This window comes from Thunnus albacares, chromosome 19 (genome assembly GCF_914725855.1).
Source record: "Thunnus albacares chromosome 19, fThuAlb1.1, whole genome shotgun sequence".
Taxonomy (NCBI): domain Eukaryota; kingdom Metazoa; phylum Chordata; class Actinopteri; order Scombriformes; family Scombridae; genus Thunnus; species Thunnus albacares.
The window spans coordinates 1,391,602-1,417,500 of NC_058124.1; the positions used below are offsets into that span (position 1 = coordinate 1,391,602).

A 25,899-nucleotide genomic window follows, 5' to 3' on the forward strand; every position below is an offset into this window, starting at 1 on the left:
GTTGGACCAGAACACATTAGTTCCTCATGAAGAACTAGGTGGCAATCAACAGAAATGGTGTGTTGATGCCATTTTTTCTAAGGCAAAAACAACAGAACTTCAATTAACCATATATGAAGCAGGCTGCTTTTTATTGTGTGTGGATAACCAATAAAGGATGTCTTTAAAGAGACCCTCCACCCTCCACCTCCACCCCCCCCATAGGATGCAATAGAAGTTGACCAGGATCTTCAGGGGTAAGTGGACCCTTTAGCCTACCTGCTCCTGGTGATGGTTTAAAAGTAGATCTAAGAGCTTAAGACAGCAAATATGCCCCTGGTCTTATACTAATATTAACAAAATCATTAATAAAAAGTGACCTTTCATCAATGACCTTATTAAAAGTTTCTCACTTTAATAAGCCAACCGTATAATACAGAAGGTCATCTGCAATCATAAATGTTAATAAGTCATTAATAAAAGGTCTTTAGAACAATCCATCAAGTCTGCAGTTGGAAACATTAGTAAGTTGCTGATAAATAGATTTGATCCACTGGTCAATTTTGCTCTGTAGCTCTTTTCCAAAAGGTCAGAGGTCAAACTCCATTGAAGTGATCTACCAGATATACTTAAGATTTAAAAAGACAACATAAGTGTCCTGCTGGAGGAGGATGAATACCTGATCACTACTGATCTATACAGAGTTAATAAATGATGTACTGACAATGTATGAAGCCATTGGTTGCAGCTTAGGGTTCAGTATTCTGCCTGCAATCACCTGGACAAGTCTACATCCAACAAACTCTAGTCTCTCTTTTAATATGGACGCCATCTGAAGAGGTGAATGACAGACTTGTCTTGCTAAATATGAAATAAAATGAGCATTGTAACTAAACACATGAACAATACCAATACTCATACTGTAGACTTCAGTGAAGTAACAATCTGTGGAGCCACTAGAGGGCCCAGTCTCCATGGTGGTGAATATAAACAGCTGCTACCAGCAACGTCTAACTTCATTCATTGTCTTCAGCCAGTAAACAAGGATATTGAAATGTGTATTATAGAATTGCATTGCCGTGTCTCCAGATGACAATATCCTATCTGTAGGTTACAATGCGATTTACCAGACAGCGGAAAAAACCCTGATTTCAATTCCAACAATAATCTTGGATGAATTTGACCCTCATGTAAATAAAGCCACACAATCACGTGACATGCATAGAAACATTATGATACAGCATCAGTTACCTGCAGAGCAGTCTCTGCTCAGTGCCACGACTGAAAGCAAAGGATCATCTCGTTGACAGGTTCATACTGTAGCTGACACACACAAATTTGGATATAAAAAATGTCCCATAGGCTGGATGATAAACCATTTAATTTTTCAATATGCAAAATAGGTCAGAAAGTCTCTATGCATCTTGTTGGTGATCCTCCCGTCACTGATGGAAGCATAGCCTATAAAAACAAATCGACCATTCAGTTTTTTATAATGTAAACATAAAGTAACTGTTAGTGTTTTAATGAGAAGCTGGAACAGCTAGGCTAATTAACAATAGACCCATACTGAGAGCGTCGACCTGATTCGTTGCGAGCCAAGTAGTTTATGTCGTTAACACTGTCTACGTATACGCAAACTTGAATAGGAAGAAATTAGGTTAAGTCAGGATAACGCATACATGCGCTGTAATAACCTGGTTACAATAAAACCTGCATTTGCATACAGCTTATCGGTTATCAGATTCTTCTTCTACCTCTGACAATATTTATGAACCGTGGCATATCTGAAGTGCATGACACTGCAGGCAGAAGAGTTCTCTTTGTCAGGACGTGTCGTGAGAGAGCAGAGTGTAGACAACTGTTTCGGGTTGCATTATTTTGGATAGGAGTGATGACGTTTCCTATCACCCATCTGCACTGCTGTCATAGATATGCACGCCTTGTCTTGGGTCTTTGTCATGCACATGCGTGCATTAACACGCCGTTAGAAACAAGATATAACAAGAAAACATGCTTCTCCGGCAGAAATGCAGCAAGCAGGTTTATTTGAATCTCTGACTGCAGTCAGTGAAACCGGGTTACATCGTGTTGAAGAAATGATGCAGGACGTTTGTAATAACCCGGTTACTACAGTGAATGTAAACGAACACATTGTTTCTTCCGTCCATTGGAGTTAACATGGCTCTCCGTCCAGACACAGACAACAACACTACTACGAACCAATCAGCTGTTTTTCTGTCTCCGCCGCGGAAATGAACGGCCAATCAGCTGTCTGAGTGCCATCAACGACAAGCGCCGGAGGACCAATCAGCTATCTGTCTGGATTTGCTGGAGAAACGAACAGCCATTCAGCTGTCTGTCTGGGCTCCACGGAGTGAGTGCCTGGCCAATGAGCGTCCTGTCTGGCTGCACCGAGGGGGAGACCGTCTGCCGAGGCCCAATCAGCGGCTCAGTGCTGCCTGCCGGTGCCGGGGACTGGTGGTGAGGAGCCACTGCAGCGCGTCAGGACCGGACCGTGAACCCGGAGACGGTACACACTGAGGCGAAAGGAGACACAGGTGAGTCCGAGGATGTGCGTGAGGCCTGGCTGCAGCTGGGGATGTTTTGAAATGGCAGCGGCGGGATTCGTGTCGCGGCAGGGCGGCTAGTTGTTGTGCCATTTCCCTACCGGTGAATATGCTGATAGACAATAGAGCGGCTTTGCTTTGCTATTTATTGATGCGGGCTGACATGTTGGCGACCAGCAGCCGTCGCCTCGAACTGTTAATTTACATTTAAAGGTCCGGAGTTTATGCAGAAACATTTATAGATTTAAAAATCCGACGCGGCAGTTTGTGTGTTGATAAAAAACCGACGTGTTAACGGAGATGTTGTGATTGCATTGTGATGGAAACGTTGTGCGGAATGCCTCCAATCCGTTTCATTGTTTGATCCAGAGTCTCTAGGGGTTAACTCAGACTGGAGAATGAGCCAGGATCCTCCAAATATAATGCTCGTTTAAAGAGCACCGCGATGAGATGAGATGTTAGAAGGTTTTATTGAAGCAAAGCTGTTTGAAGTTGCGGATTAAAACGCGCTGGGAGGAGGCCGGCGGCTGCTGATGGCTCTCAGCAATTAGGAAGAAAAATTCGAAATGCATCAGCCATTTACGTAGAGACTCAACTGGCTCCATATGCACCTAAATGGCTGCCTGGCGCCTGACAGCATAACCAACATATTACTGTAAGGGCAAGGCTTTATTCAGGCCGGGCGGCTGATTGTTTCCTGAGCGGCGGATAAACGGAGGTAGATGTCTGGATGACGTTAGAGACCAAACCGGGATCAATATTTAATGTGTGCTGCCTATTATTCTGCAGTTTACAGGAGCTCGTTTCGTGTCTGTTGACCAGAATTGGCCTTTCCTCTGCTGCTGCTGCTGCTGCACTGCTCCCCAACATTTACATGAGTCACATGCAGATGGATTCACAGATGAGTGCTATCACTGTCTTTGAGATTATATCGTAGTCTCTAAATAGATTTGAATAGATATATAGGATATAGATGGAGATAATAGATGAGGTGAGGAGAAAATGTTACAAAAGGTGACATTACATTAGCAGGAATTGGATGTTATTTTATGTTATAGTTTAGATATGTAGTAGTTTTGTTGATTACAGCGTCTTTGGACAGCTTGGCAAGTAAAAACTTCGATTTCTCTCACAGGAAAAGTGTGAAAATGAAAAGTTGAAAGACGGTAGGAAAGCGGCTGTCATTGCTTAGAACCCTGCACCGTCCTCAGTAGTGTATCAGTTTCAACCAGCTGTTTGTTTCCCCTGTTTAGAACATTTAGCTCACTTCACACATTTTCATCTCAGCATGGAAAGTAAAGTAGCCCCACATCCTTGGGTTCTGAGATAAAAGTTGGCAGACCTCGATACACTCAGCCCTCCACTCACATCGTGATAGTGGGTCTGTATGAATGAAAGGTCCCTGCTGTTGAAGAGTGTGAATGAACTGTAGTATTCTCAATGATGGAGTCCTTCCTCTTCCTATTTCCAGCTCAGAGTCCCCTGGCAGCCCCCAGCAGCATACAGATGAAGACTATCGTAGTATTCTGACAGGTTTTTGCAGTACCTGTAATGTACTGTTGTGTAGTTTTTGATGAATATGCAGTCAGTGCAATTAGTGAATGATGGGTTTCTTTTCCTGATTGAAATAATACAGACTTGTTTACACAGCGGATGCGTATCAGGACATTTAAGTTGCATGTCAAGGGATTTCAAAGCTGCTTTTATTTTTCACAGCGCAGATCAGCCTCATCACTGGCTGCTGCGTCTGAGACATCCCCCCCCCCCCCCGCCCCGATGATGGCCTTAAGGGCCTTTCAAAAGCATATATAATTTCTGATGCAGAAATGTGTCAGTAAAAATAATTTCTGACATCCTGCTCTCATTGTAGCTGATACACTTTTACAAATCTCAACAATATAATAATGCAGACATGCAAGCTGATTGATCCAGTTCTTGGCAGGAAGCGGGTTCGAAACAGAAAATTCAAACATTATTCAAGCTGTACCTGCAAGTGTAAAAGACACATCTTTGAATGTACATGTTTGTCTATGTGCAGCACGGAGAGGCTGGTTCCAGCCTTTAGTCACATTCTTAGTCTTGTTTTCTTTTTTGGTCGGTTTCCTTGAAATCATAATAGCTGTTCTGGAGCTTTCAATCGTCACGTGATCTTCATCAGCAGATGGAGTTTTCCCAGTTGTCATGGAAATTAAGATATTGGTATTTCCATTTTTTTTCTCAACACTTTAAGGGCTTCTCGTAAATATTAGCGTAAAAGCTATCGAAAGCTATTAAATAGCTATAAAAAGTCATGAATTTTTTTAAATAGATTTTGTTAATCTTGTGTACTGTATTTTATTTTGGCAGAGTTCCAGTACAACTGGTATGTCTAGTGTTATTCTGCTCTGCAGGCTGTGGAAAAAAATTCCTCTTAGGACAATAAAGATTGTCTATCGTTTCTATATTTTTTTCCCCCCATTGTCCACAAATCCAATAAAAAGACCCAAATCAACAATGTTTTAGCCCATTTCTCAATACTGTCTCACTGCTCTCTCAGGGAGAGACAGGAGGGACGGGGCCCATTGGCTCCCAATTTCCATTCTGGGCTGAAACAATGAGTTTAGTTTAGTAATTAGTTTATGGAAAGAAAAAAAATCTGCAACAATTCTGATAAATTTTTTTTTAAGAAAAAATACCAAAAATGTACTGGTTACACTTTCTTAAACTCTGAGTCTTCTATGTTAATAAATTCTAAGTCTTTGGTGTTTGGACTGTCGATTCAACAAAGCCAGACAGTTGTAGATGTCACTTCAGGTTTTGTGAAATCGTGATGGACATTTTTCACTACTCTCTGCCATTTTATAGACCAAATGAATAATCAGAAGGATTCATCGATAATGAAAATAATCATTAGTTGCCATCCTTGGGTCATTTTTTTTTAAAGAAGAATAGTTTCCCAAAACAGCTGCTCACTGTAGTTTTTATCAAATGTTACTCAAACAGGAGGATATAGTACTTTTGTTGGGGACTATTTTCAGCAGCGGATAAATCCTCATATGGTGCTCTAGTGAGTTTTTCTGGCAGCAGGACAGTGTGTGTGGGATTGATGTAAAATAAACAACTGTGTGTGTTCATAGTAATAATGGAACATGTCACCCAGTGCAACAGTGTGGTTTAATGGCGTGTTTTTATAGTTTTTGGGCAACGATGGAGCTTTATGGCACAGAGAAATAAGATATATCTGACTTTAATGCACACTCAATCCATTTATTGTTGGTTTGGTTCTACACGTGAGATTCAGTGACAATAAGAAAATATAGAAAATCATCATCAGACAGTAATATTAAATACTAATGCACCAGGAAGGATGATGTTTTTTATTTTAAAAGACATTCATAGACACTGTGCACTCAGGTATCATATCATCCCTGCTACACTATTTATTTAATGGCCATTTGAGCAGACCTGTCCTTAACTCCCAGTAATTTGCTATTATAATCTAAGAGCCGTCAGTATTTCTTCCCAGTCAGTCAGTGCATCACCTGACTTGGATGGACTTAAAGCCACATGGTTTAAATTTATACATATTTCTCTCTAAAATTAAATATCCATGAATGAAAAAAGCATCACAGTTTGGGAAAAACATCCTTAATTATTATTTATTAGGATTTTGCCATTCAAATACTAAATACCTGCACAACTGTCATCACATATTATTGCTAAATTGTGATTGGTGCATTGAGTACACAGTATCACCTATATGTCCCATTGGAGTTACAAGTCTGTATATTAAATAAGAAGTTTTAAGAGATCATCAAAACAATCATACAGATCTATTAACTACTGTTAAGAGTGATGACATGATTGGTACCATTGCATTATACATGATGTGAGATATCACACACTGTGAACAGTGGACGTAGATTTGGGTCTAAACCAGAGCCAGAGGTGTATTAGCCTTCTTAAGACTAGTAAACTTCAGAAGATGATCAGAAAATACAAAATAATTGATATTTCTTTTTTTTTTTTTTTTTTTCCAAATCATCCTATCACCACTATTTTGAATATCATCTGAGTGATGCAGGTAGTGTCAGTTCATATCCATGTTGGTAGTTATTAGGGGTGTGTCCGTATACAAATACATTATTTGGCAAAGCATCAATAATGTTTTTTTTTTTTTTACAATTTGTTTCATACAAATATTTAAAAAAATATTTGTTAGTTAGAGATCTGTCAGCAATGAGGTGATGAGTAAAGTTTTAGCTCAGTAGTCAGCGCAGACCCAGTGTGTGGACGTCCTTCATTAGGTAGTTTATTTATGAACACTTATTGTAACACTTTAATTTTCTAAAATTAAAAGTGTAATAAAAACAAAAACAGGATTTTTAAGCCTCTTTCCACTTTTATTCAAATACAAATACAAATATTTTTGCTGCCTCAACAAATACAGATACAGATACAAATACTGGGCTCTCTGCACATCCCTAGTAATTATACAGTGGATCATGGTTATTATTCACTGAGAGGTTCAGCAGAATTCAAATTAGCCTACAGCAGAGAATCTTAAAGCTGATCCAAAACGTGGGCTTATTACCTGCTAAGGACAGATTATATGACACGTAGCACTCATGGTGGACGTTCACTATCTGAAACTGTCTCCGTGGTCACAGCAAAAAACCTAGAAACAGCTCAAGGTTCACGTATAACAATGTTTAACATGCTGGACACAAAAAGGCTGGTCTCATGCTCACTTCCCAGCCGGTTAGAAAGCACTGTTCCACACACAGACTGAAGTGACAGACTGTGGTGAGGGATTGAAAGTTGATGGATGTGGTGTGTGATGTAGCAGATACACCTGATCGACAGAGGACAAAGCTGGTGTGTTCTTTACAGGAAATGCCTCGTTACGGGGAATTATTGTCACCAACTCAGCCGTGTATACGGAAATGTACACTAGGTAGAAAGTGAACGTAATGGACTAAACATGCCTCTGTGTATTGCAACGTTGTGTATTTCATGACATTTGTAAAAGAGTGGACATCATGTTAAGGCTTCAGTATGCTGAAAATCAAGTGTGTGTGTCAGATAATCAAACAGTCTGGAGCTTCCTTGCGATTGGCCCAGTGTGTGTGTGTGGAGGTGAGAAGGCGAAGTTTGAACTTTTCTCTCAAGCTCTCTCTCTCTCTTTTCTTTCTTCACACGACTACTTCTATCACTTTACACGCGAACAACCAAGTGCAACACCACCAACGGCTTCAAGGAGAGACCGTCTGGAATTTGGATTTGTTCAATTGAGTGCGTTGAGACTACAAAGACCCCAAGTTGTTAGAGAGAGTTCAGAGCAGCAGCGGGATGCAGCCAAGAGGAGGCTATGACTGCAGGCTTTTCACCCCCCCCACCCCCACCTCCTAGTGTGGACGTTCACAACACTCCAGATTTTAGCCATGTCAAGGTCACGTGACACGTCGTGCAACCGAGGTCGTGTCAGGCGTTCTGACTACTTCAATTTCTCCAGTGTTGACCACGAAATCAGACATAGTTTAAATGTCTGCGGTCCAAAAGGAGAGTAAAACACTGCAGATGCAGATCATGAAAAATGTAAGGCAGTGGTTTGGAGCAGTGTGGATTATATTCAGACTGAATTGAGCATTGAACTTGTTCATGTTGAGTGGGTACTGTGGATGGATATGGGGACAGAACCTGTATTTTTTTTTTTATCAACTTCTCACCTCCAGACCAGCTTTTGTTTGTTGAAAACTGTGCAGCACCTCACCAGCTGACTTAAATAATTCAGTCTGAACATTTAAATTCTGAGACCAAAATTCTTTGATCAGCTTCACACATTTTTCGTCTGGATCCTCCGGTCAGGCAACATGATGTCACAAAGTGTCCTATCCTTCATGCGACACCACAAGTCCTTTCATCTTTGCCTGTGTCACTCGCACTGATCACACGGTTCAGTCAGAGTCAATGAGGGCTCCTTGTGAAGGTCTGCAGCCCAGCCTGAGGCTGATGGGTAGTGATGTGTTCAGGCCAGGTCGGGCCCCGTTTTCATGTGCATGCTGGTTCTTTCTGTGAGGATTGAAGTGTTCACACAGCGTCTGCGTGTGTCTCTCCATGAGTTCTGAGACATGCAGGTTAAGACCATGTCATCAAATTTGTAAACACATCTTTTTCTCTCCGTTTTTTTGGCACTAGGTCCAGACTAAAATGGCATTTCCCCCCCCCCCCCCACCTCCCCGAAAACTGAGCTTTTTTCCAGAACAGCCTCCAGAGTGTGTAAAAGTGAGAACACCAGCTTGGTGTTGGAGTGTGTGTGTGCGAGGATAACAGAGCTTTGTAGAAACACTGTCATATCGCTGACAAAACAGACGGTGGCAGTAGGCATTTCACTGGAACAGGAAGAACACAACAACAACAACAACAACAACAACAACGGCGGACGGCTTCATGCAAGTGTCTTTCTCCTTATTGTCTTCTCCCACAGCTTGTTTAGAGTTAAACATAGCTATATAGCACCTTTCTCTGTCGAAACTGCTGTGATCTGTTGGCAATAAACTAAATGTCAGGAAGCCGCCGCCGTGGAAACAGAAATATCTTCTTCGCTGGTTTTTTTATGTGGCTGACTTGCTGGTTTTGGCATTTTAATGTGAACGGAGGTATTTGCAGAAAAGGAGCTGAAGCTCTTGTTGTGGACACATGTCGCTTTTGCACGAAAGCAGAGTTTTAGAATTTTAGCAGGCTTAATGTAGTCTAAGTCAAGTGGAAACATCTTTTATTTCTTTAAACAAATGTTCTGAATTCAACATGTTTACAGTCCAATAGTGAAATAGTCGTCAGTGGATTTCCTCATTTCAAACAAAGAGTTCCAAGCAGCAGAACTATACTGTAGTCTGGAACTCAAAGTCTCATCCTGCTTGTGTTTCCATCGCATGTGAAGAACCGTAAAGATTTTATTAGTCATGCTGTTGCTGGTTTATTGTTGTGATTGTCTAAAGTAAGACTATAGACTGTCATCAGTGTGTGTGTGTGTGTGTGTGTGTGTGTGTGTGTGTGAGACAGACAGGTGAGGGACTACGGTCCAGGCTTGAGTCTGAATGAACTGGGCTGATTGCACCTTTTTTTTTAAAGGGTGTCACTTACCTCGGTGGCATATTGGAAGCTTGTTGTTCTCTGTACTGTATTGTCTGTGCTTCTTCACAGTAGGAAAAGCACAGGTGTAAATAATCAACTCATTATAGCTGAATTCCATGTAGCTGCTTCACTTTCAGGCTGCTGCTGGTGTTGTGCTCCGCTGGCTACCGTCGCACCGTCATGGCCGACACTTGAAGAGCACAGAGCTGTCGTTAATGACGTTAACTACACGAAGCCGCTTCACGATAAAAGATGCACCGTGCTACGTTTGAAGCGCTTCATAGGCCGTTGTTCAACAGCAGACATTTTTGGAAGGAAAAAACAGGTGTTATTAATAACATTAACAAGGGCGTCGCTCTAGTGTATGGCCGCTATGTGGACCGGCTCAGCTCTAGCTGTCTGCTTGTTTCGGCGCTGGACAGCTAGAGTACAAGCGGCTTTATCAGAGTCTGTAGCCTCTAGCTTCTTCTCAGATGAAACAAGTTTGATTAGAGCAGAATGAGTGGGCGGTGCAACCAGAGCAACTAGCTGGAAGAGGCTAATAAGCTTGTTAAGTTGGGTGATAATTCTCTGTAGGTTCATCACTACAAGCGACACCTGTCACATTACAAGTACCCTAGTCATTTGATCCACCGCTAATATGGAAATATGAATCAGTGCAGGTTGAAGTATTCCCCCAAAAAAATCATGGCTGCCACCAAACAACGTAGTGTGTATGTGTGTATGTGTGTGTGTGTGTGTGTGTGTGTGTGTGTGTGTGTGTGTGTGTTTGGATGCGTTTTTATGCTGTTAAAGCAACACATTTAGAGGATTGTGAAGCCTCGGCGGTGATAAGAACTCTGTAAGTGCTTTCACATTCAACTTCTTTTTTGAGGTTACAGTTAACGGTGGTGTTGTATACTATCTGAACCGTCTGAGCCGTACAGTTCTTATGCAGGGGGAATGTATGGAATTCCATAATCATAAGACTTAAAGAGTGATGTTTGGAAGCAGTGAGTAGAAGTGCTGTGTCACATCCAAGAGTCTGCACGTATCACTTTGTGTTTTGAGAAGAGAGAAATCTGCATAATCAACTCTTAATTAGAAGAAATTCATTTTACAGTTAGGAAGGGTAATACCTGTAACTGGGCACTAATTGATTTGTGTGATGTTAATGAATACGTGTAAAGCAATAAAGTAGGGGAGTCGTGTGTGTGTGTGTGTGCTAACTGTAGTAAAATGAGAGGGGGGGTGGGAGTGTTTGCTCCGGGGGTTTCTGTACTTGTAGGATTGGCCCAGCAGTCAGTGGCAGTGCAGCTGTGACTAATCCAGCCAGTGAATAAGCAGTGTGCAGATCATTGCTGCATTGCTGTGCTGCATTTAGCCAGGTGCTGCACAAGGTCACCCCCAGTCAACTTGTCTGAATGCAATCCTCCTTACGCTCACTGTACGCTGAAGGACACGAGCTGGGATCTGTGAGTTTAGAGATGAAATCTGGGAGTATTTCTGACATAATTCTATAGATGTGGAGCCCGCTGGAATGTTTAGAGAATATCACTTTCATTAGATACCGAGGAGACGTGGAGGATCTCTTTATGAAGGGTGTTAGGGAGATTTGTATTAGCACTGTAATGCTAAGACACGGGCTACTTTTAGTATACATAAGATGTGCAGATAAGAAGTGAAGTCATGACCCATATAGTATATAGTCCAGTAGTGTTTGAAATGTATGTCATCCATACTAAACAGTATATAAATGAGCGTTCATTGTGTGTTTATACACCAGTAAGTCATAGTTTATGGATGTGATAAGAACTACTGGGAGTTATGGAGTCCTGCAGATGTCATGAGGGGGAAAAAAGAAAACTTTTGCACACAAATTTGTAGTTTTTGCTCTTGAAATAACAACTTGTGCATACTGACGATTTCATTCATGCTCTCAAATGATTGGATTCATGCTCACCAGTTAGTAATTAGTGCATTTGACTGTCAAATAAGCGAGATAGAGGAGCAGCCAGTTAACCAGCAGCTGTGTGTCGGGACTGAGGTGCCTACAAATAACGAATTCATCCATTTATTACACTTGTAGAAGTACTGCATTGTAGAAGACATTATAGATTCAAACATATGCTTTTATGCCCCTGCGACTATGTTATACAGTCCTATAGTGTGATGTAAAATGTTTATTACTGCTCACAGTTATTAACCCGTCCGTTATGACCACATGTCGCCTTCATAAATGTGTATATTTCTTTGTGCTACGGTTTTGACAGTAGAAACAGTTTGAAGTCAGTCAGGTCTTTCCTAGCAGACGCTGGGGGAAGGTGACAGGATGTGACGTGTCACCGCACTGATCTCTTGTACTCGTAGGATTGTTGAGGTTCTGTGTTGTGGTTTTTTTTTTAGTAGTTTACGTCACGATCAGGAGCGTTGAACTGTAATACTGTACTCATACCGACCACAATGTGTCCGTTGCACCAAGTACTGAAAGTCAGCATCCCATATCTGAGCAGATTCATAATCTTGTTTTTATTTTTCTTTGATCAGATAGTTCCTGTTCTCAATCATCATTTCTGGCTGTTTTTTAGGGCTTCATGATTGATTAATCTGTCAGTCATTTTCTCAAACAGTCTAAAACTCTTCAGACATCCAGTTGAGCAGTCATGTGTGTATGTTAGTATGTATACGTCTCCCTGCCTTCCTGACATCCTTCATGGTTGTAATGATTATGGTTCACTTTACATTTCTGCAGTAATGTGAACCAAAAAAAATACCTTGCCTCTGTATGTAAACAAACACCAGCATCAGCATCTCAATCACACCTTTCCATAAGCACCAGCTGCCGGTCAAACTACCCATTTAAGTCCAGCCGGCTACTTTATTATATTCAGTTTTGATTCTAATGAAATAGTTTTGATTTAAAAGTTGCGTGTACATTTAGGACCACTATCCTCCTGTGAGCATGATGATAGAGAAACATGCTCTATATGAACGTGTGTGAGAGGTCACGTCCTGCCAGCAGAGAGCAAGTATTAGCAAAATAATTGTTAACAAAACACATGAAGAATTGCATTGATCACACAGACAGGGAAAATCCTCATCAGACACATCAGCTACTTCAGAAAAACAGCAGCAGCAGCAGCAACTTGACGATTGTGCAGTAAGTATAATAAAGTCAAGTGAAAGCGCTGCATTTCCCATATACACCACACACACACACGTCCATGAATGAAGGATCTTTATTCATATTGTCCTTTTTACAGCAGAGCCACACACGTGTCAAACAGGCAGTGTTGTCAAAGTAACAGACCGACAGAGTCATATGAGGAAAATGTAGACTCACACTCAGGATGATAGTGAAGATGACCAGAAGTTGAGTTGACGTCTTCATAAACCTCACAGTGAAGATTTCAGTAATAAATCAATAATAAATAAGATCTAATGATTCTTAATTATAAAAGGTCTGATCAGCCAGGAATAGGTGTGGTTTTAAATGTTACAACTATACAAGAACCCCTCTGGACCCCCCCCCCCTCTCTGGCTGCTTTTCCCCACTGGTTGGCTACTCCATATCCTAGTGGAAAGCCCTGCTCAGCTACCCAGAATGCAGCTTGACGGTGAGTTTGAGCCCTGCTCTGGCTTTGTGTAATTCAGTAGTGTTGACTGTCAGGGATTAGTGTAGCTAATATCTCTCTGCTGATGACTGTTGTGTGTGTGAACTGTGTATGTGTGTGTGTGTGTGTGTGTGTGTGCGTGCGTGTGTTTGATCCTCTTATTGTACTCGATTGTCTTTGGCATATTTCTGTCTCTGCTGGATATTGATACTCCTCCTGGCTGCCACAATCAGCCCCATTTTAAGATGTCTGTGCTACCTCTGTCTGCCTCGCGCTGACTAAATGTCTCATGTTCCCGCTGCTTTTTTTTTTTTTTTTTTCTTCCTTTTCTCTCATTTGGCTGGTGAAACAGTGTATGCCCCACCCTGTGGTCTGAAGTTCTGCACTCAGTCTTTTCTTGTCAAAGTGCCAGCTCTTAAAGGAAGAGATTTTCCTCTTTCTGCTCTGAAAACACCGGGGCTGCGCCTCCTCCTCTCCTCCTCACCTCCCACTCTCTCTCTCTCTCTCTCTATCTCTCTCTCTCTCTCTCTCTCTCTCTGACTGTCTTACTGTGTGACGTCCTGACCACTAACGGCTACATATTAAGAGATAATTCCATACCCTGAGGTTACAAACCGGCTCAGACTGGCTCAATGCGTTTTGACTGCGCTCTGTTCCCTGGGCAAAAATAAATACATTTCCAAAAAAAAAAAAAAAAAAAAAAGAGAGAGAGAAGAAAATTGCGTCTGTGCCTTTTTTTTTTTTTTTTTTTTTTTTTAAAGGAACATGAGACTAATTGCTGCAGGAGCGCCACAGCAACAAGAGACCCACACCTCTGCTGACTGACAATGAGGAATAATTAGTAACATTTCCCAGAAAATAGTACCTGTGGGAACAAAAATAACACCATTTACACGTTTAGTGAGTACTGGTTCTGTTACTGGTGTTTCATAGAAGGAAAGACTTCATTTGTGATACAAGCAGCTTTAGAGAGCAGCAGGTGATGTATGTTTAGATGAAACAGAAGAAGCTTCATAGTTCAGTGTTATTGACCATGGAGACGTGTGATTATAACATCATATCACCTTATTCACTACAAGCTATTCTAATTGAAAGCTTTTCTTTTACATGTGTAGAGTTTTTGTAATGAGTTTTGTTGCACTGATCCTAAATGTGATTTATTTTGACAAAATAATCTAACCTCAAGGTTCACTTACTAGCTTTTTTCCCCAGAACTTTCAACTACATCTGTATCTTCAACAGTGGATGGAGTTTGCACAGTTTTCACTGAGCAAACTGTGTCCATGACATGTGACTTCTGTTTCCAAAGTCACTTTTATCAAATGATCAATAATCTGTTTGTATTATCAAAGCTGCAATGAAGCATTATTTTCATTATTGATAAATCTGTTGATTATTTTCTTGATCGATGTCAGAAAATAGTGAAAAATGTTGATCAGTGTTTCCTAAAGCCCGACGGCTCAAATGTCTTGTTTTGACCACAAGCCAAAGATATTGAGTTGACTGCCATGGAGGTGATTCCATTATTAGTTCAACATGGTGACAACTTTTGGTTTTCTGTCATATCTGTCAACAGCAAACTAACATCTGTTAACCTCAAAGATTGACATCTGTAATCACATGTTGTTGTGACAGAAGACTGAAACAGTTTGTAGTGGAAGAATAATTCATGTTGACAGCTTGTAGCTACCATGATTAAATATTAAATATGTGAATAACAATAAAATTAAAATAACAGGTTCTTACCTACTGACATCTAAACCTTATTTTTCACAAAACTAGAGCAGTGGCCCCAAAACGTGCCTGTCCCCTAAAACGCCTCTCATGCAGACTATTGGTAGACACTACAATTCACCAATGCTCCCTAAATGCCTCACTCAGTAGACACTATAATTTACTCATGTTCCCTAAACGCCTCACACACACAGATTATCTGGAAGCTACAATTTTGAGCTGAGTTGAAGTTGATGTGATGAACTTTAGTGAACTGTAGTGTAGTGAGACATCCTGCACTATGTCTTGAACACACATACAACGTTCCTACGGTTGTTCTTATCACTAACGGATGTAATCCCATCTCTGACCACAACCTGGGTTGCTATGGCAGAGTGGCGCCGTGTGTGTCTCTGCTCGTCGAATCCGCATGCAGAAGAAGAAACACAAGCGACGCTGCTTATGGGGTATTTTTATATATTTGTGAACGTACATGCTGAGTTACATTCACAGCACACAGTTTAACAGTAGAGCTTAATTCAACAATTTACACTCAGCACTGCACTTCTCAGATCCCCAGCAGTACACCTGCCAAGTGTGAAGTAGATCAGATGATGGACAAACAGTCATACATCCAGACAGAGAGTCCTCGCTCTACATAGAGCGAGAGGGGAGCGCCACCAACTATTAAGGTAAAAATATTGATATGGTAAGTTTTACAGGGAGATTCCAACTGAATCAATGTAACGAGATCAGAGAGTTATTATCTGTTGAGACGGTCTACAAAAAAAACCCACAACCACCAGTGTTGTTTCATTTCTCTCACATATGATGTCTGGTCAGAGAGCTAAACTACACCACACGACTGCTCTTCATTATTTACAGCTCATGTTATCTCAGATGGAAGCGGCTGTCAGAATCCAACCATCCCCCCCCCTTGATGCAGATGCAGGTTAATTGGTTTGTTGTTGTAGGGCTGCAGCTAATGATTAAGTCGGTTAATCAATTAGTTGACCGACAGAAAATTAATCGATTAAGCGATCTGTTTTGATCATCTCTTTTTATTTTTAAGAAAACATGCCAAAGTCTTCTGATTCCAGCCTCTTCAATATGAATATTCTGCTGTCTTTAGTCCTCATTAATCAACAGATGAATCAATAATGAAAATAATTGTTAGTTACAGCTCTACGTTTAATCAATGCATCATTTTTCATCTACAGAATATAATAAACGGCTTCACAGAGACGTCTTTGAACTGCTCATTGATCTGACCGACGGTCCAAGATAATGAAATAATGACAGAAAGAGGAGAGTGAGGAGAGGCAGTAAAGATGGAAGTGTTTGGTATTTAGTATCAGATAAGCAGCTGGAGCTGTGTCGGTGGTGTGATGTGATGAGACCTCTGCTGTGTGTGTCGGTATGAGATGAATCCCCAACACTCTCGTTTCTTTCTTTTCACTTCCTCTGCTCCGCTCTTTGTCTTCAACTTCACGCTCACCCCTCCTCCTCTTCCTCCTCCTCCTCCTCCTCCTCCTCCTCCTCCCCTTTCCTCCTCCCCTTTGCCCCCTACCCTTGCCCCCCCCCCCCCCTCCGCCCCTCCCCTCCCCTCCCCTCCCATCAACACCCTCCACCCTCACACGCACATGTACACCCCCACCCCTCAGGCGACAGCAGAACAGGAATTGATTAGTGGCACGGCTTAAAAATAGACGACCGGTTGTCATAGCAACGCCCACAATGAGCTGTTGTCTAGTTTAATAAAGAGCAGCGTTGTGTCTGAGCGGTAGGTGGAAGGTGTGTGTGTGTGTGTGTGTGTTGCCCTACATGCTGTGTACGCACAGACAGCAGGTGAAGGTGTGTGTAATTATCACGCCGCGGTCCTGCTGGATGTGACTCCTGTACGCCGCCAACACCCAGATCGCTCCGACCAACAACAAAACACTGCCAGCATCCTTCTCTTAACTCCCATTGGCTCTGAAGCTGCATCCCACAACCATCAACTCCTGAGCCGCTCCACACAACCAATTACAACTCTGTTGCTATGGGCTCCATTCTGATTGGCCTTATTAGTGTCAAAAACTAGCCATATGTAAATGTTGGTCATATTCCCAGCAGCCGTGTCATCAACATCCTTTACAGCCAGGCTGCCACTGTAGTGTGTGTGTGTGTGTGTGTATTGTTGAGATGCTGTTCCAGTGTGTCAGCTGGACCAGCTAAGCTGAGCCACTGCCTCCTGTTGGCACAGGGAGGGGTTTGTTGTTCCCAGACATCTTTCCATCTTCCTTAGCACTGGCTAAAGAAGCCAGATGGTAGCTGCCTCTGGTTGTTTCCTCGACTGTTGGTATGATGAGCAACAAGAAATTTCCACACACACACACACACACACACACACACAGCAGCAGCCTCTATATCACACAGAACACAGGCCCTTCAGCCCTTTATTTCTGCTGCTCCGAGTCTCAGAGATGCAGCAGCGTCAATCAAACAGGAACACAGGTGTTTAACTGTCCACGTGCTCCGGTCAAACATCTGCGGTGATGGTGCCAGTACATTCTGCGTCTGCTCTTTAACCCTCCGAACCCAGCTGACGGAATTCACTTTACAGCTTTTTTTTTTGCTTTGAAAACCTATTGATTATTATCTGTACGTACATGGTTGCAGTGCAAACAGGAGCTGCTAGTAGCTAATGCAGCATGACTGAGGAACCCTGGTGGCAGTAACTCAGCATGTTTATCCCATATACATATATAAATATATATAATATAATGAGAAAAAGACAACAATATGAAGGGACAATATCCATTAATGTGATATTTTTTCCGTTTTACTCTGCCTTTACATTCTCTGATGTTTGAAGACTCAGAATGGTTCTTATATCCTCCTCTATCCATTCATATACAGATATGATTGTATGTTAAAAACATGGACACACAAACTGTTTCAGTTCATATGCAGTCTCTCTTTATAAAAACTGTAGCAGAGCACACACACAGTAGCACTCACACGCTGTTGGTGGCATGTCTGACTGGGGTGAAGGGATCATACATGAGGAGCCACACGCTCATCAAAACCACTGACTCACGATGCTGAGGCTGATGAGTTTGTTTTAATGGAGTACATTATTTTGAACAAGCACACAGTCTGACTGGATGACTGGACTGTAATTAACAATCAATGTGATTAAAATCCAGTAAATTACTTTCATTACAGTCTTTGGACCAGTGGTAGTTGGTAGAATGCATCCTGTCGTCTGCATCCTGTACCTGCTGTCTGCTGGACCAGCTGCTCCGTCTGCATCACCTCTCACTTGCATCACTCCACCAGCTGCACTGGTTTGAATTTTTTTTTAGTCATGCTAGCAGTGAGGAGCTATTATTGGTCTTTGGAATGCATATTAATAACTAAAAGTAAATGATGGAAGAAGTGTGGAAAATATTTTCAGCTTGTGAGACTTGTGGTACTGTGTTATTGAACTGTAGACTAGACTGCACACAGTGATGGTGAAGGAAGAAGATCCTATCCAGTCCTACCTGCCAAATATCAAAAATACATTGAGATACTATTACTTAATACTAATACTTTGTTGTGTTGAAGAAAACCACTCAAGTCCTTGTTCAAAGTTTGCTGTGGTGGAAGTGGTTTAATAGCATTCCGGATATGTGGTGAGCTTACTGACGCAGCTGGTCTGATACAGTAGACTGACCCAGAGCACAAGGGATGGAAACACTTTATACCGTAAGATCAAACAATTGGTAACCAAAGGGTAGGGAGGTAGGGAGGTAGGGCATTTGCATATAGGATCAAGGCAGGATAGTAAGGGGGGGGGGGGGGCATTCAGACAGGATCAAATAGGTCAAATCAGCAGGGGTCAAAGGCAGGAAAGAAACATAGTTGGCATCTTGTTGATCAAGGAGTTGTTCCCAGACATCACTTGATTATCAAGTCTCTACCCCAAATGTGTATTTTCTTCTTCAGTTGTTTCAGTCCAGGTCGCACCTTGATTCACTTTCCGGCTAGCCGCTATAGCAACTGATTTCACTCATCTGCATCACAGCATACAAAGGTATCAACCTTGCAGGGTACCCCTCATAGTTGGGTCAGACGGAGGCCCGATCACATTGCCATCACAAACAAATACCAGAATTCATGTGGGACCACGACCACATCCTCTAAAGGTCTTGGTATGGTTGTGGTTCTCTCTGATTGCTGTGTTAAGATCTGTCTACACAAATCACACCAAGGGGGAAAAAGCAACCAGAGGCCCATTCAACTGGACTAAACAGTGCAGGTTTAACATTAGATACTAAAGAGAAGATGACCAAACACTACGCTCCAATGGTTTCATTTCATAACCGATGTTTGGTCTGTGTTAAAGTGTGGTCAAAAGTTCAATTAGTGTAGCTTAGTGTGCAGTCATCTTCAGTATATGTCACTGCCATGACCTGCACTAATCTTTTGGTGTGCATTCACCACGCAGGCCCTGGCTGTTTCTAGTGGTAACATTAGACTTAGTTTGTGTCCACAAGACTCTCGTGAACCACATTCCATCCACAATAGTGACGAGACTGAGAGAATACCCACACTTAGCCGTTTGTTAACATTTGTAAATGCATCTTTTCTTTTTCTGTCCGTCCACACAGTGTTCTGGAGAAGGTCTGTCTCCAGAGTGTGTTCACCTCAACGGACCTGCTTGGTGTTTCAGTGTGTGTGAGTGTGTATGAGACAAACAGAGCTTTTTGTAAAATGATGACATAGTGAGAGTGTGTGGCTGCAGTGCAGTTCAGAGGTCTGTCATCTTTTCACTTTCTCTGTGATCACTCATTTTAAATGTCAGTACACAGCTGTTATCATTAACCTGTGTTTATGTAGATTTTGTCAGACCACATCGCAATTTAAAAAAAAAAACTAGTGATGTGGTCAGCCAGGCTGTCTGTTGCACTCCTCACCAGATGTTGGCTGTGGTGCAGTTTGAACAGTTTTTTTTTCTATTGTCGGGGTGTTTCTCTGTGTGGCAGAAGGTTTCTACTAAAACAACCTGGAAACACAAGCAAGTTCTTTTCACATGAAAAGAGCGTTTTCTGAAACGAGGCAGCGTAGGTTAGATGTAGTCTTTAGTTCAAAGCTTCCCTGCTGTTCACCCTGTGCGACCCCCAGCACAAAGCCTGACTGTACACAGCCCTACAGCTCAGCACTGTCACAGCTAACGTGACCTACAGTATACGGCAGCAGTAAGAAGCAGTGATGGCCGCCCTCACGCTGCTCTATATGTTACTGACTGTTAATGTGGACTGCAGGCAGTGAGTGTCTCAGGGGGGATCTGGCTAAGATTGTGCCACGGCAGCCATTTTGTGCCCATCTTACATTCAAAGTTTAAAGCTCTTGTTGTGTGTGGAACAGTCTCATTGTCATTGATGATGTAAAACAGAGCAGAGAGACGAGGTAGATGTGTGTTAGAAGCAGGAAGGGACAGTCTCCGAATCATTTATGCAGATATATTCTCTTCTTTTTCTTTTGAACATGTATTTGTATGTTGTATCACAGTCCCACACAGTACTGTAATGTGAATAATAATTGATTGATTGGTATTTGAAAATGTTTATCAGTGCTAGTATGATACGTTTGGGTATTACTAACCAGGCAAAGGGGGCAACTGTCCCGGGCCCCAGGGCACCAGGGCCTCCAGGCGGCTCCTAAAGCCCCAGCATGACTTGTTAAACAGGGGCCCAGCAGCAGGTTAATGTTGCCATGTAGATACCAAACAGTGCTGTTTTTCAGCCCCACTTTGGGAAATATGAACATGATTTAACTCTTTTATTTTGTTTTAAACTTTTTGGTGAAGGATTTTTGCCAAACTAAAAGCTTTGCTGGTTTAGATATCTGATCAAAGAAAAGAAGTGTAATTCAGTGATTGTCAGTACTGTGATGTTCAGTCATGTTCTGAGGTTTGATTCCACTAATGAGCAGTTAGTATGTGAGACATGAGCATACTGCACCGTTTACTAAGCTTTTTAATCATATTTCACATTTTAAATAGAATTAAAAACCATGTAAACCTCATTAGTAACATTATTTTTTTTGTACCTGGTGTCGTCACACCACTAATGTTCATCTACCCTCCTCTCTGTTGTGTGTTGCATTGTGGGATAATAGTGTTCATTAACACCTCACACTGAGGCTGATAGATTTTGGTCTGCTTGCAGGAATTTAAATATATTTTATTTTGTAATTTTTCTAGTGTGAACATGCTGATAACTGGAGCTGGGTATGGTTTCACATGTTCCAATACCAGTCGGAGCTGAAAGGATTAGTTGATGAATCTATTAGTCGTAATCTCTAAGGTTTCTCATAATCAATTAGTCTGTGACAGTAAATTGAACATATTTGACTTTTAGACCTTTGTTTTTGAAGATGTCTAATTGCATTCTGTGATTGTGATGGAAATATTCCACTGTTTCCTGATACTTTGAAAGTGAAACTATCAATAATCAGCAGATGAATTGATAGTGAATAAAATAGTTAGTTGCAGCTATAATACCAGTGCTGATGAGATAGCAGAGTTTCAGTGCAGACACAAGGATGACACCAGTTATCAGCACTGATAACGCTCCAACACTCTAATATTAGAGGGCCACTTCACCAATCTCCATGATGCTCAGTTTAATTGTTATGATTAGTGCACCTCTGTCTGGGTTAACCGTTGTATCATTTGTGTGTCAAGTCTGAGAAAATAACTTGGATCTAACCATTTAACAGCTTGTGTCACAAATAAGAGTTGGACTTCACCAAGCAGAGAGGGTCTAAGGAAATATAATAATATCCTATTGGTTGCATGTAGGAACCAGTGTTTTTAGAGTTTGACTCATACAAGGGAATAGGGATGTCAACGGTTAACTGATTAACAGTTAACCATTGACACACACAGCAACTAGCAGCTAGTTAGCATGGCTAGCATTGTTAGCATAGCTATGTGTCGCACATAGACTGTATAAAAATAGGTGTAGCTGCAGTGTTTGTGGTTTAACAGCACCGTGGTGGACAGGTGACAGGTGTGTTAACAGTGCTTGTGCTCTGACAGACTTCACGTTGTGGATATAAAGTCACACAGCTGACAAACTGTTAGCCTAGCATGCTAATCCTACAGTCTATCTGTACCAATCAGTGTGGTAGAGGGCTAGTTCAGTACGTCAGGCCTGAGTACATCATGCCATCGATAGCTACTGGGACTAAACACATTGAAAACACTTTGAGGTGAAGATGGATGAGCTAAAAGTCAAGCTAACCAGGGCAGACAAGCTAGCTCTGACCACCAACTGCTGGACAGCTCTCACAAATGAAAGCTAACTTAGCTTTCTTAAAAAAAAATAAGCGCTTAGTTACCAGGGTGTTGGTCTATCAAAAGCCAAATGAACTGAAACTGACATCCCTACTAGGGAGCAGAAGTCAGGATATCTGGGCCTCTGCTGCACATTTAAACCAATTCCTCCAACTTTATGAAAACACTAAATCACCAGAGTACCTCTGTAAATGTTGTCTGAATGCAGCATTTATAATTACAGTATCATAATAAACTTAATTTGTAGAGCACTTTTGTTACCATAGTTACAAAGTGCTTTCCATGGAAAATTAAAAATAAAATCCAGTGTAAAATTGGAAAATTATTTCAAGATCCCCTCCAGACATGACCAATACATACAGACATACTCAGGTTGGAACAATAATGTGTGTTGATAAATCTAGAATCTATGAATACAACATGTCTCCTACTTCACTGTAAAGTCATTCTCAGTGTTTGTGCACCGGAGGCTTCAAGTTTCCACATCACACTTGTGTAAGTTGAATATTGGACCACGATTGGTTCCAAACTATTTGTGATGTCACGAGTCCTGCTCGTAGACCCGCCCATTAAAATCAGCAGCTATTCCACATACATCACTCTGCACAGAGAAGATCAAACATCCGACTGTAGGAACAACAAAAAAAAAACACATTTTTGAGTTGAGATGGACTTTAAAAGGGAATTGTTAAGATTGTATTGATACCAATACTATTACTGATTCTATCTATCAGTCCAATTCCTTATTGATTCCCTTATCGATTCCTGATCAATTTTCTGTGTGGAAAAAAAGTAGACCTACACAGGGTTTCATCATCAATGCAACTGTTTTATTATCTCTCAACTTGCATGCTGATTAATATATATATATATATATATATAATAGTCCACAACCAAAAGTTAATAGTATTAATGAATGAATGAATTTGAAAGCTGTCTGTATGTTATTACCATCATGTCTCCAGCAGTGGAGAGCAGCCTCTCTGCTGCACCGTCAGCTCCGGGAGGAAGCCATCGTTGTCCAGGACGCTGAGCAGCTGCAGAGTTTTTGCAGCGAGTTGTTTTCTTCTTATTTTCTATTCTCTTTTCTTTTTCTCATCTCAGAGTTGGTTGAAGTTGTTGAATGCTGAAGTGTGTGTCGGTCAGCTGGTCTCCACGCCGTATGAAGTTCACAGTATACTTCACATTTGTTTGGTAAAGGTCATTATTTATTTGTTAAATCAAGCTAGCTGAAGATAACTCTAGCGTGTGTGTGCGCTGTAGACAGTCTGGAGTGGAGTTCTGCCTTTTGTCGTTCCATCAGCATCACATGACTGAGCATCAGTAAGAGGAATTGATAAGCTGGAAGACATACGATTCTGATGGATTGGACAATTCACAACCAGTTGTGGATTCTCATCCCTAGACTTTTAATTTGAAAACTAGCTGATCACTGAAGTAAAGAGGAGAACAAATCTGAGCAGATGTTTTATTCCTCAGCTTTTGTTCCTCAAAGCTTGGTCCTAGTTTTTCATACAAAGTATTGAAGTTCCATCATCAGCAGTCCTCCCAGTACAGTCAGAGCTCAGCAGAGTGTGTGATTGGGATGCAGGTTCATCTCACACTCTGTGTATCCCACATGATATTGATTTGGATTCAGGGTTCTGCCAGTTTTGTGCCACGTCCGCCATTTTGCACCCAACACCACCATTTTGACAGTAGGATTAATGACACAAATGGAGGTGCTTGGTGATTAGCAGCACCGAATCAGAAGCTGCACTCCTTTTTTTTTTTTTTTTTTTTTTCCTTTTTTGTCTTGGGGTAGAGATGGGAAGTCAGGCTCTGACACATCTGGCTCCTGCACCTCAGCGATAAGCCTGACATCCACCGATGAATCAAACAGCTGAAAAAATGAAACACAGAACGCTTCCTCAATCGTGTGTAACAAGCAAGAGTCCAGGAGGAGGAGGAGGAGGAGGTGGAGGTGGAGGTGGTGGTGGTGGTGGTGCTGGAGAGAGAGACAGAAGGCGGACTGGGAGGAGTGGAGTTGCATCAGCCAAATGAATTGTCATGATGCAGATCATGCGTGAAATGAGCAGCAGATTCCACAGTGCAGTTGCAAATGGCCTTATTACCATTACACTCAGTCAGCTGGCACCGGGCCTGCTTGGCAAACAGAGTTAACCTGGTGTTGAGCAACACCGGGACAGACCGGGGACGGACCGGGACAGGAGCGTGTTTTTACAGCGGGAGCGTGTGCGAGGAAGACCGCTGTTTTGATTCTGAGGAGGACATTTTAGCAGCAGCCATCTGATCGACAGGCAGCTCTGTGCATAAAGAACATGGTGTGTGTGTGTGTGTGTGTGTGTGTGTGTGTGTGTGTGTTGGGGGATGGGGAAGAGGGAATTAAGAGTTGGCATTATGTCAGGAGAGAGCTGCCATCTCTGCCTCCTTTCTACCCCTGCACACACACACACACACACACACACACACACACACACACACACACACAAGCATACACACAAAGACTTGAAGACGGATAGCGCACGATGAAGAGTGTATCTCCTTTATTACCCCCCCATACACACACACACACACACACACACACACACACACACACACATACACTGTCACACATGGCCGTGCACACATGCCTACACACAGACTCCATATCCACTCCTGATTGGCCGGTGTAATATGAACAAATGAAGCCCTGAGCTCTGGCTACATTTAAGGGGCCCCTGAAAGTAAGCATGTGTTTATTTTTACAGTGAAAGAGGAGGGGGGGGGGAGGAAAAAGACGAAGGGTTTGAGGAATTGGGGGAGGGTAGAGGAGCAGGGAGGGGTTTCTTTGTGGTACTGTACAGCTGGAGCAGGAGGGGGGGGGGGGTTACAAAATGCTGCCTTGTGTTGGAATGCTGTGCTGTATGTGGATGTCTGGACATCGTTTCTCTGCCGTTTTTATGATGGAGGTCTTCTTCTTCTTCTTCTTCTTCTTCTTCTTCTTCGGCGCTCTCTCTCTAGTGTCGCCAGCTTTTCAGTAAAGACGTCTCACCTGTCCAACTTTGTCTCGGTGTCGTGCATCATGAAAAGTGTGATTTTTTTTGTTGAGGTGGAGCAACGTTTGCCCTCCGTCAACCTCCTCCACCCTGGTCGCTTTCTACCTCTCGCTCGCCTTTTTTTCTTTTCTTTTCCTTTATTGCATGGGCCTGGCAGAGCGCCCAAAGCCAAGAGGGGTGGGGTGGGTTGGGGCGGGCGGTGGTGGTGGTGGTGGTGGTGGTGGGAGGGATTATGGGAGAGGAGGGGGTGGGATTGAGAAAGAGGGAGAAAGAGTGTGTGGCTGTAGCAGCTGACTGAAACAGTCATTATATTATGTAAAGGCAGTCGGCGGTGGCGGTGGCCGAGAGGAGGGGGTCGAGGAGGGGCGGGGGAGGGTGGGGGGGGGTGGGGGGTGGTGGTGGTGGTGGGGGGGGTGGTGCCAGCGCTACTGACGTGCAGAACAAGGCCGTCCCCGATTGGCTCATCAGTGCCATTCTCAGCGGCGCTCTCCGGCTCATTAAAGGTGGAGGCTCGGCGGAGAGGTTGCTTGTGTTTTTCTCTCAGCAAATGGAGGCGACGA

The 25,899-nt window shown here is 42.3% G+C and overlaps 1 protein-coding gene across 1 annotated transcript in view; it reads left to right on the top strand.

Moving 5' to 3' along the window:
• Positions 1 to 1,738: 1,738 nt before the first annotated feature.
• Positions 1,739 to 25,899, top strand: part of gatad2b (GATA zinc finger domain containing 2B) — a 46,194-nt gene continuing 22,033 nt past the window's right edge. Inside the window, exon 1 of the mRNA XM_044336678.1 lies at positions 1,739 to 2,540. The gene's annotated coding sequence lies outside the window, so the exon portion shown is untranslated. The remainder of the gene's footprint in view (positions 2,541 to 25,899) is intronic.